The sequence below is a fragment of the Heterodontus francisci genome, chromosome 32, assembly GCF_036365525.1.
Source record: "Heterodontus francisci isolate sHetFra1 chromosome 32, sHetFra1.hap1, whole genome shotgun sequence".
NCBI lineage: Eukaryota > Metazoa > Chordata > Chondrichthyes > Heterodontiformes > Heterodontidae > Heterodontus > Heterodontus francisci.
Genome location: NC_090402.1, coordinates 50,652,873 through 50,662,768, shown reverse-complemented (window position 1 = coordinate 50,662,768; position 9,896 = coordinate 50,652,873).

Below are 9,896 nucleotides of genomic sequence, written 5' to 3'. Positions count from 1 at the left end.
ATTCCCTCCGGATCCGTGATGGACATTCCGTCATCGGTCAGCAGCTCAACCAGCCGCACCCGAATACCCATCAGGAAGATTAGTGAAGCATCACTAAAAATGACTATCTCCATCGTTTATGGGTCAACTCAGGATAGAAACTTCAGTACACATTTCTCCAGATTTAATTTTTTAAATGTTTTATTTGCCCTTAAAACATTTTCAACTTTCGGATGGTTCATCATCGTACTTAGCTCCAGCACATCAAAACTAGCATCAGGTCAAGTCTGCACAACCAATTTAATTGACCAATCAAGTATCGCAATTGCTCAGTCTCTGCTTGAGATATATCATCATCTTTCTGTGTTGACCAGCATGATTACCCGGGATGGGAATAACACTCTCTAAATAGGATTGTTAATTTAAACTTATTCCGGACTTAGTCTGCTTAATATCGAAACCAATATATTTAAAGGCCCCACAAGCCTGACTCCCAATCTTAAATTCTGCCCTAATCTTATTAATAACATATTTCTGAAATTCTGTAGTACCGCCCCATAAGAAATCATCAACATGCATCATGAAGATGTCTGGAAGTTTCACTTTATGATATCAATAAAGTATCGCAGGATCTGTTTTTAGTTGAACACAAATAATTTTCAACAAAACAGATCTCACCAAGAAATTTCACACCCTGGAAGCATCATTAAGGCCAGAGACACATTTGTTCGGTTTCCATAGTTTTCCTTCTGCATCTGCTGCCTCTCTGGGTGGTTTCAGAAACACTTCTCTCTGAAAAATATCACCCTGCAGAAAAGCAGCTTTTATCTCAATGAATCTACATTCCCATGAATATGTGGCCAAAAGATCTAAAAAGATTTTCAAGATTACTTTTCCATCTGTAGGAGAGTCCACGCTAACATCTGTATCACCCTGTCGCTCTTCACAACCCCTCGCAACTAACCTGCCTTATAAGTCCCATCAGGAAGGACTTTTTCAGTACAAAGCCATTTACCTGACAAGACTGGCTGTCACCGATCTGGTACCTCAGAATAAACATTAAACTCTCTTCAACTCTCTAATTCCTTATATTTTGCTTCTCTTATTAGATGGGAGTGTTTGATCGGGACAGTGTAGAGGGAGCTTTACTCTGTGACTAACCCATACTGTACCAGTGCTGGGAGTGTTTGATGGGACAGTGTAGAGGGAGCTTTACTCTGCGTCTAACCCGTGCTGTACCAGTGCTGGGAGTGTTTGATGGGATAGTGTAGAGGGAGCTTTACTCTGCGTCTAACCGTGCTGTACCAGTGCTGGGAGTGTTTGATGGGACAGTGTAGAGGGAGCTTTACTCTGCGTCTAATCGTGCTGTACCAGTGCTGGGAGTGTTTGATGGGACAGTGTAGAGGGAGCTTTACTCTGCGTCTAATCGTGCTGTACCAGTGCTGGGAGTGTTTGATGGGACAGTGTAGAGGGAGCTTTACTCTGCGTCTAATCGTGCTGTACCAGTGCTGGGAGTGTTTGATGGGACAGTGTAGAGGGAGCTTTACTCTGCGTCTAATCGTGCTGTACCAGTGCTGGGAGTGTTTGATGGGACAGTGTAGAGGGAGCTTTACTCTGCGTCTAATCGTGCTGTACCAGTGCTGGGAGTGTTTGATGGGACAGTGTAGAGGGAGCTTTACTCTGCGTCTAATCGTGCTGTACCAGTGCTGGGAGTGTTTGATGGGACAGTGTAGAGGGAGCTTTACTCTGCATCTAACCGTGCTGTACCAGTGCTGGGAGTGTTTGATGGGACAGTGTAGAGGGAGCTTTACTCTGCGTCTAACCCGTGCTGTACCAGTGCTGGGAGTGTTTGATGGGACAGTGTAGAGGGAGCTTTACTCTGCGTCTAACCCGTGCTGTACCAGTGCTGGGAGTGTTTGATGGGACAGTGTAGAGGGAGCTTTACTCTGCGTCTAACCGTGCTGTACCAGTGCTGGGAGTGTTTGATGGGACAGTGTAGAGGGAGCTTTACTCTGCGTCTAATCGTGCTGTACCAGTGCTGGGAGTGTTTGATGGGACAGTGTAGAGGGAGCTTTACTCTGCATCTAACCGTGCTGTACCAGTGCTGGGAGTGTTTGATGGGACAGTGTAGAGGGAGCTTTACTCTGCGTCTAACCCGTGCTGTACCAGTGCTGGGAATGTTTGATGGGACAGTGTAGAGGGCGCTTTACTCTGCGTCTAACCCGTGCTGTACCAGTGCTGGGAGTGTTTGATGGGACAGTGTAGAGGGAGCTTTACTCTGTGTCTAACCCGTGCTGTACCAGTGCTGGGAATGTTTGATGGGACAGTGTAGAGGGAGCTTTACTCTGCGTCTAACCCGTGCTGTACCAGTGCTGGGAGTGTTTGATGGGACAGTGTAGAGGGAGCTTTACTCTGTGTCTAACCGTGCTGTACCAGTGCTGGGAGTGTTTGATGGGACAGTGTAGAGGGAGCTTTACTCTGCATCTAACCGTGCTGTACCAGTGCTGGGAGTGTTTGATGGGACAGTGTAGAGGGAGCTTTACTCTGCATCTAACCGTGCTGTACCAGTGCTGGGAGTGTTTGATGGGACAGTGTAGAGGGAGCTTTACTCTGTATCTATACAAATTATCAGTGCTGTGCTTCAAGAAGTTGACTTTAAATCATGTCCTTAATGGTATATGTGTTCAGCCCTGCCCAGTGCAGGGTCTGAGCCAATGCATTGATCTAATCGCTCCTTGCCGCAGTTTGTCTCATTCAGGCCATGTTGTCATACTGTTTGTGAAACACCGCAGCCATAGGCAGAATCATCAAGGTGCCTTAGGCCAGACTGTTTGCTTCAGTAAAGCTGGACTGTTTGATTTCCGCTCTGTCTCAGGGCACCAGGCTCTAAGTCTCTGCCACTTTATCAGAAGGGATTTTGTGCAATTTAAACTTGCTGATGGCTCCTCCTTCACTCCTTCACTCCTTCATTCCCTCACTCCCTCACTCCTTCACTCCCTCACTCCTTCACTCCTTCATTCCTTCCTCAGCCCACAGGGTGAACATATACATTAAAAACTAGTTGTCATGGCCCTTGCAATGATTGCCTGTGTTATTAATATCTCCATGGAATACAAAAGAGAGGAAGTTATGTTGGCATTATATAAAGCTCTGTTTAGATCCCATCTGAAGTATTGTGTTCCGTTCTGGATACTGCACATCAGGAACTGGCTTTGGAGGGAGTGCAGTGCAGATTTACCAGAATAACACTGGGCTAAAAAGGTTAAATTATATGAGGGCAGGTTGCACAGACTAGGCTTGTATTCCCTTGAGTATAGAAGATTAAGGGGTGAATTAATTGAGGTGTTTAAGATAATTAAAGGTTTTTTTTGGTGTAGAGAGAAACTATTTCCTCTGCTGGGGTGTCCAGAACAAGGCGCATAACTTTAAAATTAGAACGGGGCCATTCAGGAAAATTATCAGGAGCAATTCTTCACACAAGGTAGTGGAAATCTGGAACTCTCCCCACAAAATTCTGTGGATGGTGGGGATGAAATGAAACTTTTAAGACTGAGATTGATAGATTTTTGTTATTAAGGGATATGGAGCAAAGGAGGGTAAATGGGGTTAAGATACAACTCCGCCACAATGCCATAGAGATGCTCAATGGTCTGAAAGGCCTCCTCCTATTCCTGTATTTTTCCAAAAGCCAACTGACTGTCTGTGCCAGCAAGCAACCAGATCAAAAACCAACAGGCACCCCCTGCATCATCTATCTCCAGAGCATTGTGGTACACGTGGGATGTCCCAAATAACAATGTAAACTAATTATTCCCAACTCCAAATCTTCTCTTTGATTCCTGATACCCACATGAATAATTGATAATAGAACCGTTCTATTAGTCTAGTATGTACATAGGAAGGGATTAGTGAAAGTTAACGTGGGCCCATTCAAGGCAGAGGCAGGTGAAATTATAATGGGGAATAAGGAAATGACAGAGACATTAAACAAATACTTTATATTTGTCTTCATGGGAGGAGACACAAAAAAAGTCCAGACGTAATGGGTAATCAAGGGTCTAGCAAGAATGAGGTACTTAAAGTTGTCAGTAAGAGTAAGGAAACAGTATGGGGCATGGCTGAGGTATTAAATAAATACTTTGTATCTGTCTTTACCAAGGAAGATGCTGCTGCACAGGTCATGGTGAAAGAGGAGGTAATTCAGACACTTGAAGGGTCTAAAATTGATAAGAAAGAGGTATTGGGTAGGCGAGCCGTACTTAAAGTTGATAAGGCACGAGGACCGGATGAGATGCATCCAAGGATACTGAGGGAAGTGAGGGTGGAAATTGCGGAGGCACTGGCCATAATTTTCCAATCTTCCGCATATTCGGGGTGGTGCCAGAGGGCTGGAGAATTGCAAATGTTATACCCTTGTTCAAAAAAGGGTGTAAAGGTAAACCCCACAACTACAGGCCAGTATATTTAACCTTGATGGTGGGGAGGCTTCTAGAAATGATAATTTGGGACAAAATTAATTGTCACTTGGGCAAATGTGGGTTAATTAGGGTAACCAGCACGGATTTATGAAGGGCAAATAACTAACTTGCTGGTTTTTTTTGATGAGGTAACAAAGAAGGTTGATGAGGGCAATGCTGTTGATGTGGTGTACATGGACTTCCAAAAAGCATTTGGTAAAGTGCCACACAACAGACATGTGAGCAAAGTTGTAGCTCGTAGAATAAAAGGAACAGTAGCAACATGGATACGAAATTGTCTGCGTGACAGGAAACAGACAGTAGTAGTCAATGGATATTTTTTGGACTGGAGGAAGGTTCGTAGTGAAGTTCCCCAGGGGTCAATGTTAGCACCCTTGCTTTTCCTGATATATATTAATGACATAGACCTTGGTGTACAGGGCACAACTTCAAAATTTGCAAATGTTACAAAACTTGGAAACATTGTGAATTATGAGGAGGATAGAAAGGACATAGACTGGTTGGTGGAATGGGCAGACAAAGTGGCAGATGAAATTTAATGCAGAGAAGTGTGAAGTGATTCATTTTAGTAGGAAGGATGCGGAGAGACAGTATAAAATAAAGGGTGCAATTCTAAAGGGGGTGCAGCAATGGTGGGATCTGGGTGTTTCGTGCATAAATCATTGAAGATGGCAGGGAAGGTTGAGACAGTATACAGCATCCTAGGCTTGATTATTAGGGCAAAGAGCACAAAAGCAAGGAGGTTATGTTAAACGTGTATTGAACATTGGTTCGGCCTCACCTGGAGCATTATGTCCAGTTCTGCACGTCGCACTTTAGGAAAGTTGTGAAGGCATTGGAGAGAGTGCCGAAAAGGTTCATGAGAATGGTTCTGGGAATGAGGAACTTCAGTTACGTGGATGGATTGGAGAAGTTGGGACTGTTTTATTTGGTGAAGAGAAGGCTGACAGGAGATTTGATAGAGTTACTCAAAATCATGAGGGATCTGGACAGGGTAGACAGGGAAAAACTGTTCCCATTGATGGAGGGGTTGAGAACAAGAGGGCAAAGATTTAAGGTAATTGGCAAAAGAAGCAATAGTGACATGAGGAAAAACATTTTCACGCAGTGAATGGTTAGGATCAGGAATGCACTGTCTGAGAGTGTGGTGGAAGCAGGTTCAGTGAGTGTTTAGGATCAGGAATGCACTGGCTGAGAGTGTGGTGGAAGCAGGTTCAGTGAGTGTTTAGGATCAGGAATGCACTGGCTGAGAGTGTGGTGGAAGCAGGTTCAATCGAGGCCTTCAAGAGGGAGTTGGATTGTTATTTGTAAATCAAGAATGTTCAGGGCAATGTTGGAGATCCAGCACAGACATGACGGGCCAAATGGCCTCCTTTTGTGCTGTAACCATTCTGTGATTCCGTGATTCTGTGATTCAGTACTGGAGAAATTAATGGGGCAAATCTCCTGGATCTAATGACCTGGATCCTGGGGATTTCAAAGAGATAGCCACAGAGATAGTGGCTGCACTGGCTTTGATCTTCCAGAATTCCTCAGTTTCTAGAACAGTTCCCAAGGATTGGATGGTAGCAAACATAAACCTGGTATTTAAGAAAGGAGGAAAAAAGAAAACAGAACTATAGTCCAGTTAGCCTAATATTAGCAGTAGGCAAAATGCTGGAATCTATTATTAGAGATGTTTCAACAGGGCACACAGAAAAATCATGATGTAATTAAGCAGAGTCAGCATAGATTTATGAAAGGGAAATCATGATTGACAAATCTGTTAGATTTTTTTGAGGGTGCAACTAATAAAATGGATAAGAAGGAACCAGTGGACGTAGTGTATTCGGATTTTCAAAAAGCATTTGATAAGATGCCAACAAGAGGTTAATTACAAAAGTTTCACAAAATTACACAAACTCATGGCATTGGGGGTAATAAATTAGCATGGAATGAAGATTGGGTAATGGACAGAAAACAGAGAGGAGGAATAAACGGGACCATTTCAGGTTGGCAGGCTGTAACTAGTAGGGATCCGCAAAGATCAGTGCTTGGTCTCAGTTATTTACAATGTAAGTTGATGACTTCGAGGAGGGGACTAAGTGTAACATATCCAGATTTGCTGATGATACAAAGTTAGGTGGGAAAGTAAGCGGTGAGGAGGACGCAAAGAGGCTGCAGAGGGATATGGACAGGTTGGCTGAGTGGGCAAGAGCATGGCAGATGGAATACAATGTGGCAAAGTGTGCAGTGATCCACTTCGACAGCTGTGAGGCTGCAGTGCTAACCACTGCGCCACTGTGGGTGGCACAGTGGCGCAGTGGTCAGCACTGCAGCCTCACAGCTCCAGCGACCCGGGTTCAATTCCAGGTACTGCCTGTGTGGAGTTTGCAAGTTCTCCCTGTGTCTGCGTGGGTTTCCTCCGGGTGCTCCAGTTTCCTCCCACAGCCAAAAGACTTGCAGGTTGGTAGGTAAATTGGCCATTATAAATTGCCCCTAGTATAGGTAGGTGGTAGGGAAATATAGGGACAGGTGGGGATGTGGTAGGAATATGGGATTAGTGTAGGATTAGTATAAATGGGTGGTTGATGGTCGGCACAGACTCGGTGGGCCGAAGGGCCTGTTTCAGTGCTGTATCTCTAAACTAAACAAAAACGCAGAATATTTTTTGAATGGTGAGAGACTGGGAATTGTTTGCACTCAGAGGGACCTGGGTGTCCTTGTACATGAATCACAACAAGTTAATATGCAGGTAGAGCAAGCAATTAGGAAGGCAAATGATGTGTGAGCATTTTTTTACAAAGGGATTGGAATGTAAGAGTAAAGGAGTCTTACTACAATTATACAGAGCATTGGTGAGGCCACACCTAGAGGACTGTGTGCAGTTTCAGTCTCCTTACCTAAGGAAGGATATATTTGCCCTCGAGGGAGTGCAACAAAGGTTCACTAGACTGGTTCCTGGGATGAGGGGATTGACCTGTGAGGAGAGACTGTGTCAACTAGGTCTCTATTCCCTGGAGTTTAGAAAAATGAGAAATGATCTAATTGAAACATATAAAATTCTTAAAAAGCTTGACAGGGTAATGCTGAGAGGATATTTCCCCTGGCTGGGGAATCTAGAACACAGAATCACAATCTCAGAGTAAGGAGTTAGCCATTTAGGACTCAGATGAGGAGAAATTTCTTCACTCAAAGGGTTGTGAATCTTTGAAATTCTCTAGCCCAGAGAGCTGTGGGTGCTCGGTCCTTGGGTATATTCAAGTCAGAGGTCGATAGATTTTTGGGTACAAAGGGAATTAAGGGATATGGGGATAGTTCAGGAAAGTGGAATTGAGGTAAAAGATCAGCAACGATCTTGTTTACTAGCGACGCAGGCTTGAAGGGCCAAATGGCCTACTCCAGCTCCTATTTCTTATGTTCTTATGTTCTCGTCCTCTGCTGCTGATCCAGGGATCACTCGGAAAGGGGTTTGTCCCTGGCACAGTGGGAGGTTGAAATCCCTCATTGCAGCTGCCAGTGACCCCATGATATAGGTGAGTGTCCCTCTCACTGGGAGGCTGCTTCCATACAAGTGATGCCTCACCCAGTTGACTTGCTCCCAACACCCCTGGAGTTCCTGCCATGCCTCCTCACCAAGTGAATCAGCCAGACCTGGATCGGATCCTCCAGGGCACCCCTGCTCCCTGCTGCCTTCCTGGGGTATTGCCCTAGGATCCAGTGACACGAAGACTGATTGAGCAGTTATGAAAAGCTCGGATTGCTTGTCGATTCCTGATTGGCGTTGCTCGGTGCCACGGAGAAACCTCAAACCAGAGGATGGTCACTTTCTACATCCAGAGAACAGCTCCTGACCAAAAGGCCTGCTATCTGGGACAGAGGGGAAGCCTCAGGTCAGAGTGGCTGACAGTTTCTGCACTGAAAGGCATCAGGCCAAGGGTTCAGTCGCAGAAGTGACCATGAAGCCTGGCACTAGGCCCAAGTGTTAGCCTTGGCTCAGTGTGAACATTCTCACCTTTGAGTCAAAAGGTCGTGGGTTAACGACCGACTTTACAAAGTTGAGCACAAGACCTAGGCTGACACTCCACTGCAGTACTGAGGGAGTGCTGCACTGTTGGAGGTGATGTGTGTTGGATTGAATGTTAAACTGATACCCATGCCGGCCTTCTCAGGTGGGTGTAAAAGATCACATCATACTCTCAAGGAAGTACTCTCCAATATCCTGGTAGGCATTTCTCTCTTTCTCAACACCACTAACACAGATTGGCTGCTGCATTTGCTACATTACAACAGTGACTGCACTTCAAAAGCATTTCATTGGCTGTAAAGCACTTTGGGATGTGCTGAGATATTAAACGGAACTCTATAAATGCAACACTTTCTTGTCCTGGTGTAAGTTGACTTCTCCCGAATTATCTATGCATCCATGAGCAGCTGGAGTCCTCACAACTGACCATTTTCTCCAGGGAGCCTGGAAAGAGAGTGCAGGAAGCTACTTGACCACAAGGGGCATCACCAATCACCTGATAACTATGCAGGCGTCTTCCAGTGGGAGTTGGTAGTTAATGGTTAGCAGCAAGGCCCCAGGCTGTGGGCCTAAACTAACCCAGCTAGGATCAGTTAGCTGAGTGCAGGCTGAGATGGCACTCGGCTAAACATGCATCCCCCAATAACCTCGCCATTATAACCTGCCTTCTAAGTGAAGGAAAGAAAGGGCTTTCATTTATATAGTGCCTTTCTTAACCTCAGCACATCCCAAAGCACTTTACAGCCAATGAAGTATTTTTGAAGTGCAATCATTGTTGTAATGTAGGAAGGTCAGCAGCCAATTTGCACACAGCAAGCAACCACAAACAGCAGTGTGAAAATGACCAGATAATCTGTTTCAATGATGTTGATTGAGGGATAAACATTGGACAGGACACTGGGGAGAACTCCCCTGCTCTTCAAAATATTGCCATAGGATCTTTTACATCCACCTGAGAGGTCAGACGGGGCCTCGCTTTAATATCTCATCCGAAAGACAGCACCTCCGACAGTGCAGCACTTCCTCAGTATTGTACTGGGAGTGTCAGCCTGGATTACATGCTCAAGTCTCTGGAGTGTGTGATGGAGTGCAATGGTGTTAATCACACAATCACAGAATGGTAACAGCGCAGAAGGAGGCCATTCGGCCCAATGTGCCTGCACTGGCTCTCTGAAAGAGCAATTCCCTCAGTTCCATTCCCCCTCCCTCTCCCCGTAACTCTGCACATTCTTCCTTTTCATATAACTGTCTAATTCCTTTTTGAATGCTTCAATTGAACCTGCCTCCACCATGTTCTCAGGCAGCACATTCCAGACCTTAACCACTCGCTGTGTGGAAAAGTTTTTCCTCATGTCACTTTTGCTTCTCATCAAATACTTTAAATCTGTGCCCTCTCGTTCTCGATCCTTTCATGAGTGGGAACAGTTTCTCTC